We start from the raw sequence: 14,000 nt of genomic DNA, 5'->3' as shown, positions 1-14,000 counted from the left end.
TAAATTCTAATTTTAAAGTAATTAAATACTTCTCCAATAATAGTAATTGACTTTAATTTGTTTTCTCTTTCAATACATGGGAAGATCTATTGAGTCATGGTTGGCCCAAAAGATTGGCATTTCTCTATCCTATATAATAAATTAAATCCATCATTCCCAACTATTTAATTTAGGAGTACTTTGCAAAAAAATACTAAAATTTCAAAATTAAACTGCTAAATTGTCATCTTTGGGAATCATTGATCATGGTTTACTATGAAGAAAATTATGCTTTTCCCATAATCTCCTCTATGACATAAATTATAAATGCAGCCACCAGTCAACATTCAAGTGGAAAAGATTGGGGGGTGAGAGTTAACAGAAATGTAGTTAATTATGACACTTGGAACTGGATATAGCAGGAAAAAAAGTGAGAAACCCACAGTCAAAAAATAAAAAATAAAAATGATATCATGCCTCAAATTGAATATATATGATCATGTCGCTGGATTGATTATATATCTGCTACTTAGTTGTGACATTTAATATATCCATACAATGGTGGTTGGGGTTTTTCTCTTGCAGCTTGAGTGCCAATAAATGAAAGTAGGAAGAAATGTAAAATCCTACGTATCAGTTTTAGTTTAAAAAAAAAAAAGAAAAAAGAGGATATATGAAATGTCTACTAATTTCACATTTTTCAAGCTGAAGTAGATCAATTAGCCAAAAAAATTGAAACAGATCTAGTAATTCATATATTTATATCTTATAAAATATTAATAATTGATATATTTGTATCATGTTTTATACGAAAATTACATGTTATAATTCATATTGATACAAAAAACATGAAATGCATTACGAAAAACATAAAATGTATTTTTTAGTTTTTGTTAAAATTTAATACGACACCATTATGTTTTTTTCATCAAGAATGGAGTCTAGATTTAGTATTTAGATGTGAATTGTGAGATTAAAGAATTGTTTGTTTGTCATTGGAATTCTTCTTCCCACAAGGAAAAGCCTCAGAATAAATGATGTAGGGTAAGTCTTAGAACACTGATCTCCAGCACTTCCCAGTTCTTCAGGATATACTTACAGATATATGCCTACTTTGTCTATTCCAAATTGCATTACAATTTTTCTTGGACTACAGCTGCAAATGTACTGCAATGGGTTCAACGTTTTTGTCTTCGCTAATTAAGAGCAACCATTTTCCTCCGCCGACTTGATAAGAAATTGACCATTCGGGGTCTCTAATGCGTTGAAAACCTAACACCACTTATATTCGATCGTGCAAAAGAGTGTAGCAAAAACCTAAGCCAGCAATCTAAATAGACATGTATGCAAAAAGGGATACATTTGCACATCATTTATTCATTGCAGATGAAGACATATCAGAAGGATTTCCTACTTTTTCTAACATTGATCATGAATCCCTATTACACCTATCATGAATTGCACAATGGAAGCACTTCAAATTCATATTTTTCTTGAGTTCGTCGCAAGAGTATGAATACCTTTTTCGGCCTTTTGGTTGCAACATCACAAGTCGTCCATGAGAAAAAAGAGCACAACTCACCATACATAAATTCTACCGTCATATGTAAGTACATTCTCTAACTATATACTAAAAAAAAATTATCTTGTGCCCGACAATTAGATTAAACTCAAATCTAGTTTGAGATATAATTATAATAAAAAACTTTTTCAAATGGTTTAGACTTTTTATCTTAAAACTTTTTTTTTCATGTCTATAGAAATCAGAATTCATTGTCTCTTTAAGCTATGCATGTTGTTTCAACTTGAAACTTTCAAGTTCTAACTGTTGAATTATTGCCAATTAATTTTGGTTGATGTTGCAGCTTTCACATTACCTTAATTATTTCTCATGAAAAGTTGATGGATTTTTAATTCAGGTATAGAACCTAAAGATAGTGTAAATGATAGGGTGGGAAAAAGTTACTTTCCCCTTCCTATATCATATAAGCCAGCATGTAGTAGAGCAGAAGGTTGAGCAGTATTATATATGAGGATCCACAGCATTTATTGTTTGTATGGGAGGTCTCTTTCAATACAAACAAAGATAGTAAGTTTGACATTATTGGTTAAGATTCGTTTTTTTTATAAAAAATTTTTAAGTTAAGTTTTATTAACGATCATTTATTGAGATTATTTTAAATATATAATTTACAGTTATAATTATCAAATATAATATATTTTATTTTAATTTAAAAAATTAAGTCATATCTTGATTTTTTAATGGGAGAATGGTTCAAATCCAATTCATTTACATATTTTTAGAGATTAATTTAGATAAACAAATCATTAAATTATTAATATTATATTACATTACATTAAAATTATGAAAAGTTTATTTTTATTATAATTCAAGCATTGATATTATATAATATCTAATTTTTTGTTAAAAAGATTTTAATTAATGATGTCATTTACAAAATATGCTTACTCAAATTAATTTTAATGAATTGAATGACAAATATTTTAGAGAATGCAATAAATAATTATGAGAATTGAATTTATTTATTTAATTAGTTATTTTCAATATTTTGATGGGTATAATTAAATTAAATTAAATTTATAGGTTTAATTTCATATAAGAAAAAATTGAGAACTAATTTTTATTTTTGAAAACAAAATTTGAAGACCTGTTTGAGTATTGTCTATATTTTCTTAACATTATACCTCCAATTTTACGAGAAAAATTATTTATGCATTCAAATATTTTACCATCCCAAAACTGTATTCCATTACTACTGATATTCCTTTTCAAGTTCTGTAGAGGATAGATCATAAGAGATGGGGTTGAATAATTAAATGGATCCTTTTAAAAAATTAATTAAAAAATTTTCTGTTTATTTTTTTTTTGTTCAATTTTTGTGGATATCTCAAATTAATTTTTTTAAAATATCTAAAACTCTTACTTTTTATATTTTAAAAATATATTTTATGATTTTTTTAATTTTTTATATTAAAAGTCATGAAAATTTAATTTTAGAAAAAAAATTTTCATATAAGCCAGCATGTACTAGACCAGAAGGTTGAACAGTATATATATGAGGATCCACAGCATTTATTGTTTGTATGGGAGGTCTCTTTCAATACAAACAAATATAGTAAGTCTGACTCTATTGGTTATGGTTCGTGTTTCTCAATTAAAAGATTTTAAATTTAAATTTTAATAATTATTTGTTAAAATTATTTTAAATATACGATTTATAATTATAATTATTAAATACGATATATTTTATTTTAATTCGAAAAATTAAGTAATTTTTCTATCTCAAATTTTTTTTTACTTTTAAAAAAAAAGATAGTAAGCTTTAATTTCTTTTTTGGTTGAAAATCAACTTTTTCGATGTCGATTCGATCGAACCTCAAGTACTATTTTGAACTTTGTATACATATCCATGGTGAAAATCAAAAACATTGTCCATGGTGTTTAGTAATTATCACCCTCGTCTTTTATTAATTGTTACATTGAATCTTTCAAAGGCATGCTGTTAAGGTGTACTTAATTTAAATATAATTTTCTTCATATGGTATCTTCTTGAAACCTTTTACATTCAGTCATGGTAAATACCATTTTTTAATTAAACCTAAATATTGATTACCAAAATTAAAAATTTATCTTCTTATTGAAATTTTCTTTTAAATGGATTGTTTATTTCAAATTTTTTTTTTCAATAACTGCAGCTGCTAATCTATTGTTTATTTCTTTTTCTTTCTAACTGAACAAATAAGAAATGCTTATCTGCAATTTGCATTCAAAGTTCTAACCGCTAAACTAAATCTACATTACCTTATTGTTCGTCGAAATTGAAACTAGGCAATAATGGCTTCCTCCGAACCAATAAAAATGAGTTGCAACCATACAACCAAGTGACAACCACAAGCATATATTGCAAATAACTGATGATAAAACAGACAATGAGATGGAGCACTGAAGAAAATTTTGTCTACGGTGTTAATGACAGAGAAAGTCAGACACAAGATATAAATGAATCGAACATGACACTCGCTATTCTATAAACTAGCACAAAGCCAATATTTAAAAATGTCGAGGATTATTTTCTCCATCCTGAAATAATGAAATACCAAACTCGAAAACTCCTAATTAATTGTGTGAATTCTAGGTTGTGTTCTGGCGTGGTTTTACAACCTGGTTAAGGTTGAAATTAAATGGAATCTTCAATTGACAGTTCATATTCTAATGACGAATACAACAAGACACGTGATTTTACCTGATTTGATAAATTCACTTTTACAACTTTAGTTGTAGCACTTTCTTTCTGAATTCTCTTGGACCAAGGCAAGCAAAGAAGGAAAGTCTAAGACACGACCAACGAGATTCCAAGGAAATGCCATATTCAGTAAACTATATATTCCTATATACGATGAACAATTACAAACCAAACTCATGATTCTACATATTTTTTATGAAGTTGGTTTAGTAGTTATGGTTTCTTTAGGAATTCTCATTGACACAGGCAAAGTTAAAGACATTTCAAGTAAATGTTATATCTTTTAGTATAAAAGAGATTGCAACATGAAAATAAAATAAAAGATTAAAGGTAATGAAATTTGAACTTCATACTTGTTGAATGTCACCTCTTATGGATGATTGCATGAATCAATTGAGTTAAATCGTATATCCATTCAATCATATAAATGATCAACACTTTTCTAATGTTAATGTCTTAAAAACAAGACACCCTTAAATCACTGAGAACACTAGGTTCGATAGAAGGAATTTTGGTAAATGGCAAGATTTTCGAATTACAAAAGCTAAACAATAGTATCACCAAGAGTAACCAACAGTTTGAAAACACAGTTACCTTGCTAAAAGAAAAACAGTTTTGGAACAAATTACTGAGCATCTATGGCTCTGCTTGTTTCTGAGAATAAAGTACAAAACAATCCACAGTTTTAACAGATAATGCAGCAAATCTGCACTAGAAAAATTTTCTTCTTTGAGTTTTCTTTGAGTTTTAACAATAATATCAAGTGTGTTAGACTATGGATCTAATATCCAAAGGACTTATCCATGAATCTTGTCTTCCAACGAGGATAATGTAAATCGAAACAAGTTACTGATGAGCAATGAATACCACATGGTATTAGCATTGCCTTCATCAATATATTGACTTCTATGACTGCTAGTTCTTGCAGCCCAATGCAGGTGTTAAAGTAATTAGTAAACAACATTAATACAGACTTAGATGTCAAACTGAGCTGCATTTGTCAATGTGAACTGCTATATAATTTCACAAGCAATCTCATGATACTAACATACACATTGTGCACTTCAAACTTCAAACTTCGAACATTTCAGGTAAGTGGTTCAACAAAAAAAGGGATATCATGCACCGCAGTAAAAAGTTCAAAAGTTCATTACCAATACATAGAATGGCATCTGAAGTGCCTTAAAATGAATACAACTTCTATTCAAATGAGTTGCACAAATGAAATAGAGCATTCACTCAATTCTCCTACCTAAACACTATCCTACATGAAGAAGCTCCCCTTAGTGCAAATAAAAGGTTCTAATCCATGACAAAAAAAATATAGTGCCAATCATTTTCAGTGAGAGTCCATAATAAAACCAACAACTTCAACCTTTCTCTTTTATCAAAACTTATAAAATATCTGATAACATCTTAGTAAAAGGAAATTCCTCTATCAGTGTTGTCTCAGATCTTCAGAAGACAGAAGCCAAACTCCTATGAACTATTTAAAAGACACTTGCAAACCCAGGAAATATTAGATCTCATCTCATATTTAAGGCTCTCTTTTCTTATGCTTCAGCCCTGTCCTCAGATTCCTCTGTCTAGAAGGGAGGACATAGCAGATGTTTACATGTAATTTTGTATTTTTCCAAGTTCATTATTACTATTTAAACCTTTGTGCAACTTATTCAAGTTCAATCAGGATTATGCTTTGAATTAGATATCCTGTATGATATTTGCTACAAATTTTCCTTGAGGTCAAGGACCTGAAAAAGAATCTTAAATTCAGAACACATTGAGGATAACTTCCTAGAAGAAATGCTGATGGAAGCATGGGAAATCACCTTGCTTGGTAAGGGAACTGTAAGTATGATGATTTGGAGAACTTCAGAAAAGCTTCAGGAAAAATTGATTCTATCCTCTTAAATCAGAAGTTCCTGTATATATCCATTTTATTCAGTTTGCTATCATGGTTGAGATATAGGAGTTAATCAGTGCTTAACAGTTAACACATCTATGAGTTATCAGAGGCAACTGTATCTATTTCAGCAAAGCTTCTGCAGTATATAAGTCATGAATTGAACAGCAAAATATGATTTTTTCCTCTGAAATTCAAAAGCTTTGGTAGACCATCTATTCTTTAGTTTTGCTATGAAGGTTAAGACCTATAGGAGTTTCATTCAGTGCTTAACAGATATGAGTTCTCAGAGACACATGTATCAGTTTCAACAAGGTTTTTACAGTATATAATTGATGACTTGAACAGCAACTCAAAAGTTTAGCCACCAACTATTTAGTTTTTCCTTGTTAGACAATAACAAGCTCCGACTTTCTATTTCTGTTTCAATTAGCATTTGTATCTAAATAGACCAAGATGTAATCATTAATCTCCCAGATAAACACTTAAACAACCAACCGAACCCACCATCATCATCCCAGACAGTGCAGATCCCTTCACACTAGCAACATATAAACAATAAAACCTCCAACATCTTAACCGCAAAAAAGAAAGTTCAAAGCTATTAAGCCACCAAGGAATGCCCAAACCCAGCATTCTCCAATAAGACCTCACCGCATTTAACTGGTTGATAGACCCCTAACTCCCTAGCACTACCATTCCGATGATCAGCTCTGCATAATATAGCACCAGAGAGTGCCATTTACTTTCAATGTGCGATGATAAAGCTGAATGTTGACCTTCTTTAATACCGATACAACTAGTGAAGAACTTCCTTCCTATAATCTAGCAAATATTACATTGATGACTTCGCAATATGCATAAAGGAATTTACATTCAAGTTTCTAAATTCTTATGTTATAACCTCCAATTTTCGTTCTTTTCTTTTCTTTTTCACATTTTATCTACGGCAAGAAAAAAAAACCACATAAAAAAAGAATTAAAATTACATTAAAAAAAAAAATCAGAGTTTGATTACATTAATGGAATACTTATTCTCTTCCATATCCAACAGTCAATAATCAAAACCCTAGAAGAAAATTAAAAAATATCAAAACACAAATTCCTTTCCCAATTAATCAAGAAATCCAGTTTGTCTCCAAACAGCATTCCTTACCTGCCTTAGATCCCTCCCTTTTAGGGTTCGTCCCACGCCTTCGAGCACTGAACAAGCCAACATAGGGGACTGTGCTAAGCTCCTGGCCACAATCTCATGGGGTGGCAACATTTCCCCTTCTTCCTCCACCTCCACCTCGTAATCGTCATCAAATTCTCGGTTTTTCCTTATCTTTTTTGCCAGCATTGGCACGTTAACCGGCACGGATTGATGAAACCTTCCTGAAGAAGAAGAGGAAGATGAAGCGATTGGGATTCGTTCTTGTGGCGGTTTCGGAATCGAAGGGATTAAACGAGAAGAGGACGAGGATGATGAAGTGGCAGAGGAGGAAGAGGATGCTGACGTGGAAATTGAGGGCTTTTGGTAGAAATGGGAGTGTGGGCGTGAAGGGTCGCGAATGGCAGCGAGGATTCCAAACTTTTCGGAGTGAGGGAATGATTTATGGTTACGGGGGCTGGAGGAAGGAGAAATTGTTTGATGGAGGGAATTTTGGAGGCCTCCGGCAGAGTTGAAGCCATTGGATTTGTCAGAGAAGTCGCCGGAGAAGAAGATATCATCTTCGTTGAGCTCTTCCGCTGCCGCAGAAGAAGACGAAGGATGGTCGGATAGTGGCACGTGGGGGTAAACGCCAAGGAATCTGTCGGTTGATGGGGATTTAGGGTGGCGGAAGCGGGAAGGTCCATTGACTTCCATCGTGGGTCTGGGTCGGGTCGGGCTGTTCATCGGAGATTCGTGGCTGCTGGCTGCATTTATATGAAAAAGAGACTTTTTTTTTTTTTCTTGGGTGTGTGAAATGAACGAGAAAATGACGTGGGAACTAAAGTGTAAAGATTTTAGGCGTTAGGATTAGGGATCCGACACGAGAAAAAGTCGGTCCATTTTTTTGGGATAAATCCGACGACGTAAGCATATTTTGGATTCGGATTTTTTGGAAATGCCAATAATAGATTATGCTTTTTCTTCTTTTTTTTTTATTTTTTTATTTTTATCTCATATTTTGATTCGTCAAATGAATTGAAGATTTAAGGGGACCTCAAATGCCCAAAACCTCTAACTAATGACAAGAAAAAAATTGTTCGATATACCAATTTGAAGGGAATGAAGATTTTTTTTTTATGTTTGTGAAGAAATAAGAGGGGAGTCAGTGAAGCTTCCATCATCATATCTTAACACTTCTAAAAAAAATTTGTAAATAAAATTATTTAAATCAAATTGTTGAAAATATTAATGAAAAGAAATTCTTTTAAATAGTACAAAAAATTATTTTTATTTGGAGTTTAATGTTAAGTAAATTTCAAATTCAAATTTTAGTATTATAATTTTTTATTTTTAGATTAAGATATTTTTATAAGAAAATCATTTTAATTTTAAAATATATTTAAAAATATTAACATAAATTAATTCTATTTTAATATAATTTTTATAGGAAAATGCCTAAATAAGTGGGCTGGTCTGACCCATGAAACAAATGAGATTTGAAGTTTCAATTTGGAAAGAGCAAAGGTTTTAATTCATCTTTATTAAAAAGAGAGAGAGAGTTGCGACCAAATTGAAAATTTTATAATTTCCCACCCTAAAACCGTAGAGGCGTAGAGCCTTTCCGCCTGTATTAGAACCGAAAGCTATAAGCTATGTTTATTTTCCTAAGCTGCATTTGGATTGAAACGGAACTGCGTTTATCATAAAATTTGTGCCAATTACACAATAAATGCAAAAAAAATGCATTTAGCTTAGATAAACGATTAGATAAAAGTGCATGTTCACCATGCCACAACTCTAAAATCTAATTAGTGCTTTAAGCTCCATTGAAAAAAAATTCACCACTAGTGAACTTTATCTTTTCAAATAAGCCCGTCATCTTTTTTTCAAGATTTTAATGTAGCAATGAAAATGTATTTAGTCTATTTTTATCCTTTTTTATTTTGATTTTTATATTTACAAGTTTTTTCATATTTTTTATTTTCATTTTTTATTTTTATTTTGAATAAAAATAATTATTATCATTTTTTAAAAAATCATTTTTATACATTATTATCAATTTAATTAATTTTGAAATATTTATTAATAAAATATTATTTGAAATAAAACTAATTTGAGTAATTTTAATTATTTATTAATTTTATAAATATAAAATAATTTAAATTCTTTATATAAAATTTAATATAATGTTTCTCATGATCATTTTCTATTTTTACAATTCTTTATCTCATTGTCACCATTACGATTACATCCAAATACATATTTCACCACTAATTTTAATTTTTTCATTACAGTAACTAATTTCATTGTTATCATTATTTTCAATTTCACTGCTCATCTAAATGGATCCTTCATCATTTAAAAGCCCATTTTCCTTACTAAGGAAGGTAGTTCAATTAGTACTAGACGAGTTTCAATTCGATCCAACTTCTTAGGTTTTTTTTTTTTTTTTTAAATTTGATATCGATTCAAATCAAATAATAGTAAGAAAAAATCAGAGTTAGGTTTTAAGTAAACCCAACCCGACCCGACCCGATATATATATAAAAAATTATCTTTTAATTATTTATTTAGTTTTATATTTATATATATTTATAATTTTATTTAATTTTATATTTATATTAAAAATAATATTTTATATTTAAAACATAATATTTTATTATTTTGAATCATATCGGATCAAGTATAGTTAGATTCGAATATGAAAAAAATTAAAAAAATTATCAGATCAAATTAGATTCGAGTTTTATATATATAAAATCGAATCGAATTCAAAATGAGCAAAAACCTGTTCTAGTCTAATTCGTTGTCATCTCTACTCTTCACTCTATCAATGACTCTATTCCTTTCATCTTATGCTAAGTTTGAACCATGGTAAGCAAATCTCGGGTGGATTTGGATTCCACCGAAGCACCAGCATGATGCGATTAGCATGGTTTTCAACTCAAATGTGTCGCGATTTGTCATTTGAACAACACAGCTTCACTGTAATTGAAATGTTTGGAACACACCATCAGCACATATTGGGCCTTGGTACGAGTGGTTACCTTGAGCACCATCAGCACAAATCAGCCCTTAGTATGGGCACTTGCCTCAACCACCATTGGCATGTGCCATGCCTTGATCACTATCGGTAGAATATGGCCTATGGTGCGGGCACATATCTCAACTACCATCGGCACGTGCTGGGCCTTGGTACGGGCACATGCCTCGACCACTATCGACACTTACCTCGATCACCATTGACACATGTATACCTTAATCAACATGTGCATAAGCTAGAACCGATTAAAAATAGACTGAAGCTATAAAGGTTTAGTGAGAAATTTTTATTCCCACCTCGTTTGTCATTTCCAAATACAACTATACTCTTTCTTTTTTTATTTTTTTCTTTTTTTTTACCTTTGAATTTATAATAAAAGGCCAAAAATATCCCTTTCACTTAACTTATTTTTTCCATTTCTTTTTTTATTTAAAAATTTTAAATAAATTCATTAATTCAACAAAATAAATAAGATTTTATAATTATATAATAAATAAATTAATAATTAAATAATTTTTTATCATATCCATTTATTGTTTTTAAATTTTTTATGAATAAAATTATTATTTAATATAAAAGTATTTTTGTATTTTTAATAATTTTTATTTTTAAAATATCATAAATATATTATATATAATTTTTAGTTTAATATCTTTAATGATCATTTTTTATTCTCATTATTCTTCATTACACCACTATTGCTACTTTTTTATCCAAATACATATTTTAACGTTGATTTTAATCTCACCACTATAATATCTAATTTCACAGTTATAGTAACTAATTTTATCACCGTCACAATTTTCAATATCATCAAAATTAATCTTATCATCCATCTAAATGTACCATTAGATTCTTTAATATAATTTTTTTTACATATTTTTATTATTTTTTAAATTTTCTGTAAATTTTTTGGGCTTGCTATTGTTATATATTCGAAATTATTCGAAGAAGTTTTTGAATTTTTCGATGCATTTATGTGGAAAAATATGTTTGGTTGTCGAGAAAACGTGGGAAACAAGGGGAAAAGGATAACGTTTTTGTGTCTTTTTAGCTTATTCCGATCAGTTTGATAACTGGGGAAAGAAAGGGAATGAAAAAATGAAGCTCGTGGAGATTTCATTTTATGAAGTGCCCCCTTATTTAATCGAACAAAACTCTTGATTTTGCCGCAATAGAATAGAAAACAGAATAACTTTAAAATGAACTATAATCCATTGATGCTTCGAGCAGTGTGGTAGGTTGCTCTTTCTTTATTATACATCCTTATTGAGCTCTACTCATTTAACTACGATCTACGTCTGAATTTTGGCTGCCTATGCTTTTCTGCTCACTTTTGAACACCTAGCAATTGTCTTCACTCTCCAATCATCTTGCATTGTATATCTAATGTTATGTGAAAATCGTAGTCCTATTTGGTAACATAATGCCTCAATGTTGGCTGTGGTTACTAATGGTATTTATCTTTGTTCGGGTCTTTGTATGGATTTTGTCGATGTGCTTCTATATGTTAAGTATCCAACTTAAATTCAATCGACAATAATTAAATAGGTTTAACTTAAATAAAATTATAAAAAATTAAATATTTATTAGATATGAGATAACATCACTTTAACAAGTCTCATCACTTATCATATTAAACATTTAACTTAAAATTAATTGATATCAAATAGAAGACCTAACATGAATATAAAATAATAAAAAATTAAATATTTATTAGATGCAAAATAATATTACTTTAATACTATTTATGCTTAATAAACTCTTTTTTGGTGATTGTATAGTTAAGGAGAAAGGCTAGGGAGCCAAAGGTGATTGTATAGTCTCTTCCTTGGGCCTGCTGTACGAGAAGGAGAGCATGTTTACGGTTTTGCCCACATATTTTGCATCATTTAATGACACTTTCATTGTAAGTTGTAATCTTTCATTGTGAAGAAGGGAATTCTTCTTCTTGATAATATGTATTACTTGCTATTTTACTATAATAGTTTAAGTGAGGCATTTTAATTAGTTTCTTTTCCTTTGGTATTTTGACAATTGTAGCACGTGAATGATTTGGCTGGAAGAGAAACTATGGTTCGTATTATAGGTGAGCAGAATACCAGAATTACAGTTCTAAGCATATGTTTCGTTGCCAGCTTTTATTGGGAGGGGAAGGGTTAATTTGAAGTACCTATAAATAACAACTTAGCAAAAAATGTTGAGATAAGATGACACTGAGATCATATTGACTAATAAATGGTAATGGATTATGATTATTGCTAGAAAAGGAATTTCTAATTCATTTTCTTATCATACCAGCTGTCCAAGTCTTGTATTTTACCTCTCGTTGCTTTCTTACTATGTACTTGTTTCGGTGATTGTATGGTTAAAATAAAGGTTCTCTCTCGCTACTAAGATTAGTTTGTTTTACGGTGTTTGGATCTTCAAAAAACCTTTCTTCCTTTTAGATAACCAGTTTGTTTGGAGCTAAGACTGGCTTAAAAACCTTGGTGATTGTGTGCATGTGCTAGATCCTAACTAGATTTAATGGGTATGATTTCAAGTAGTATGATTTTTCATTGAACATGTGTCTCTTGGTCATATGTAAAAGAAGGTGGAAGGCAAGGGTGACACTATGTTATTGAAGCTTTTTCTTGAGTTTGAAATGCTTGACTAAGTTCAGGTGGTATGAAGGTGAAAGCTGACAAGGATGAATCTTCACTTTGGCGGTTATGCTTGCAGCACAAGACGTTTCCCAGAGATGCAAGGTCATACACCACTCCCTTCTATCTACCATGGAAAAGCTGAAATTGTCAGTTAATATTATATATATATTAGCCTGTTAGTATTAGACATACAATTTTACTTTCTGATTTATGTTGGTGTGGACAAATTGCAATTTTTGATAACTGAATAGGAACTTGGAATCACTGCTCTTCACATCAATTACGTGTTACAGGTGGGAACAAAACCAAGACTCCTGGTCCAGGTGCTCGGTCTGCCCCCAGGGCTTTTACTCGCTCTGGGATGCAAAACGATCGTATTGGTAACGCATTTCTTTGAATAACTATTTGAAAGTATTTTTAAATGCCGAGTCTTCGGCATATTACAGTCAAAATCTTTTATTCTTATTCTATTTTGCAGAGGATGTGACTCCTATTTCCAAGACAGCACCCGTAGAAAGGGTGGTAGAAGAGGGAGAAGGCTGTAAACTATCACCTTCTATTCTAGCAATTTACCCTTTAGTTTTGGTGGTAGAGCTTTTGGTTACTTAGTAATAGTTATTATTTGAGATTTTTTTGTAGTTTTAAACTACTTTTTAGTTCTTGGATTTATATTTGAGTAGCATTAAATGAACGGCTTTGATTCTATCATCTCGTTTTTCATGTTCCTACTACTTCTAGCATAAAGCGGACGGCTCTTACTCTTTATTCGAGCCCTTTTTTTGTTTGGTCAAATACTATATATTTTTTTGGGAAAATTTTAAATCTTTTCGTTTTAAATTTTTTTATTATAATATGTGTCTAAAACTATCATACATATATTTTTTTAGACATGTATATCATCACTCCATCAATATTACTAAGCATTTTTAATGCCACGTGTCATAACTTAAAAAAACGATGGTTTTCATACTGCTCCACGTGTGATTGATTAAAATGTGTCATAAGTTTTTGTATTTTTTAGTTTTTA

General features: G+C 30.3%; 2 pseudogenes; one reads left to right on the top strand and one right to left on the bottom strand.

Moving 5' to 3' along the window:
* Positions 1-7,115: 7,115 nt before the first annotated feature.
* On the bottom strand, positions 7,116-8,106 carry LOC111304372 (protein S40-7 pseudogene; annotated as a pseudogene).
* Positions 8,107-9,624: 1,518 nt separating this feature from the next.
* Positions 9,625-13,520, top strand: LOC111302685 (small ribosomal subunit protein uS11y-like; annotated as a pseudogene).
* The last annotated feature ends 480 nt before the right edge of the window (positions 13,521-14,000 follow it).

The sequence above is a fragment of the Durio zibethinus genome, chromosome 13, assembly GCF_047325235.1.
Source record: "Durio zibethinus cultivar Kanyao isolate XHJ-2024 chromosome 13, ASM4732523v1, whole genome shotgun sequence".
NCBI classification, from domain to species: Eukaryota; Viridiplantae; Streptophyta; class Magnoliopsida; order Malvales; family Malvaceae; genus Durio; species Durio zibethinus.
The sequence above is the reverse complement of the archived record's forward strand: the minus strand, read 5'-3'. Positions and strand labels throughout refer to the sequence as shown.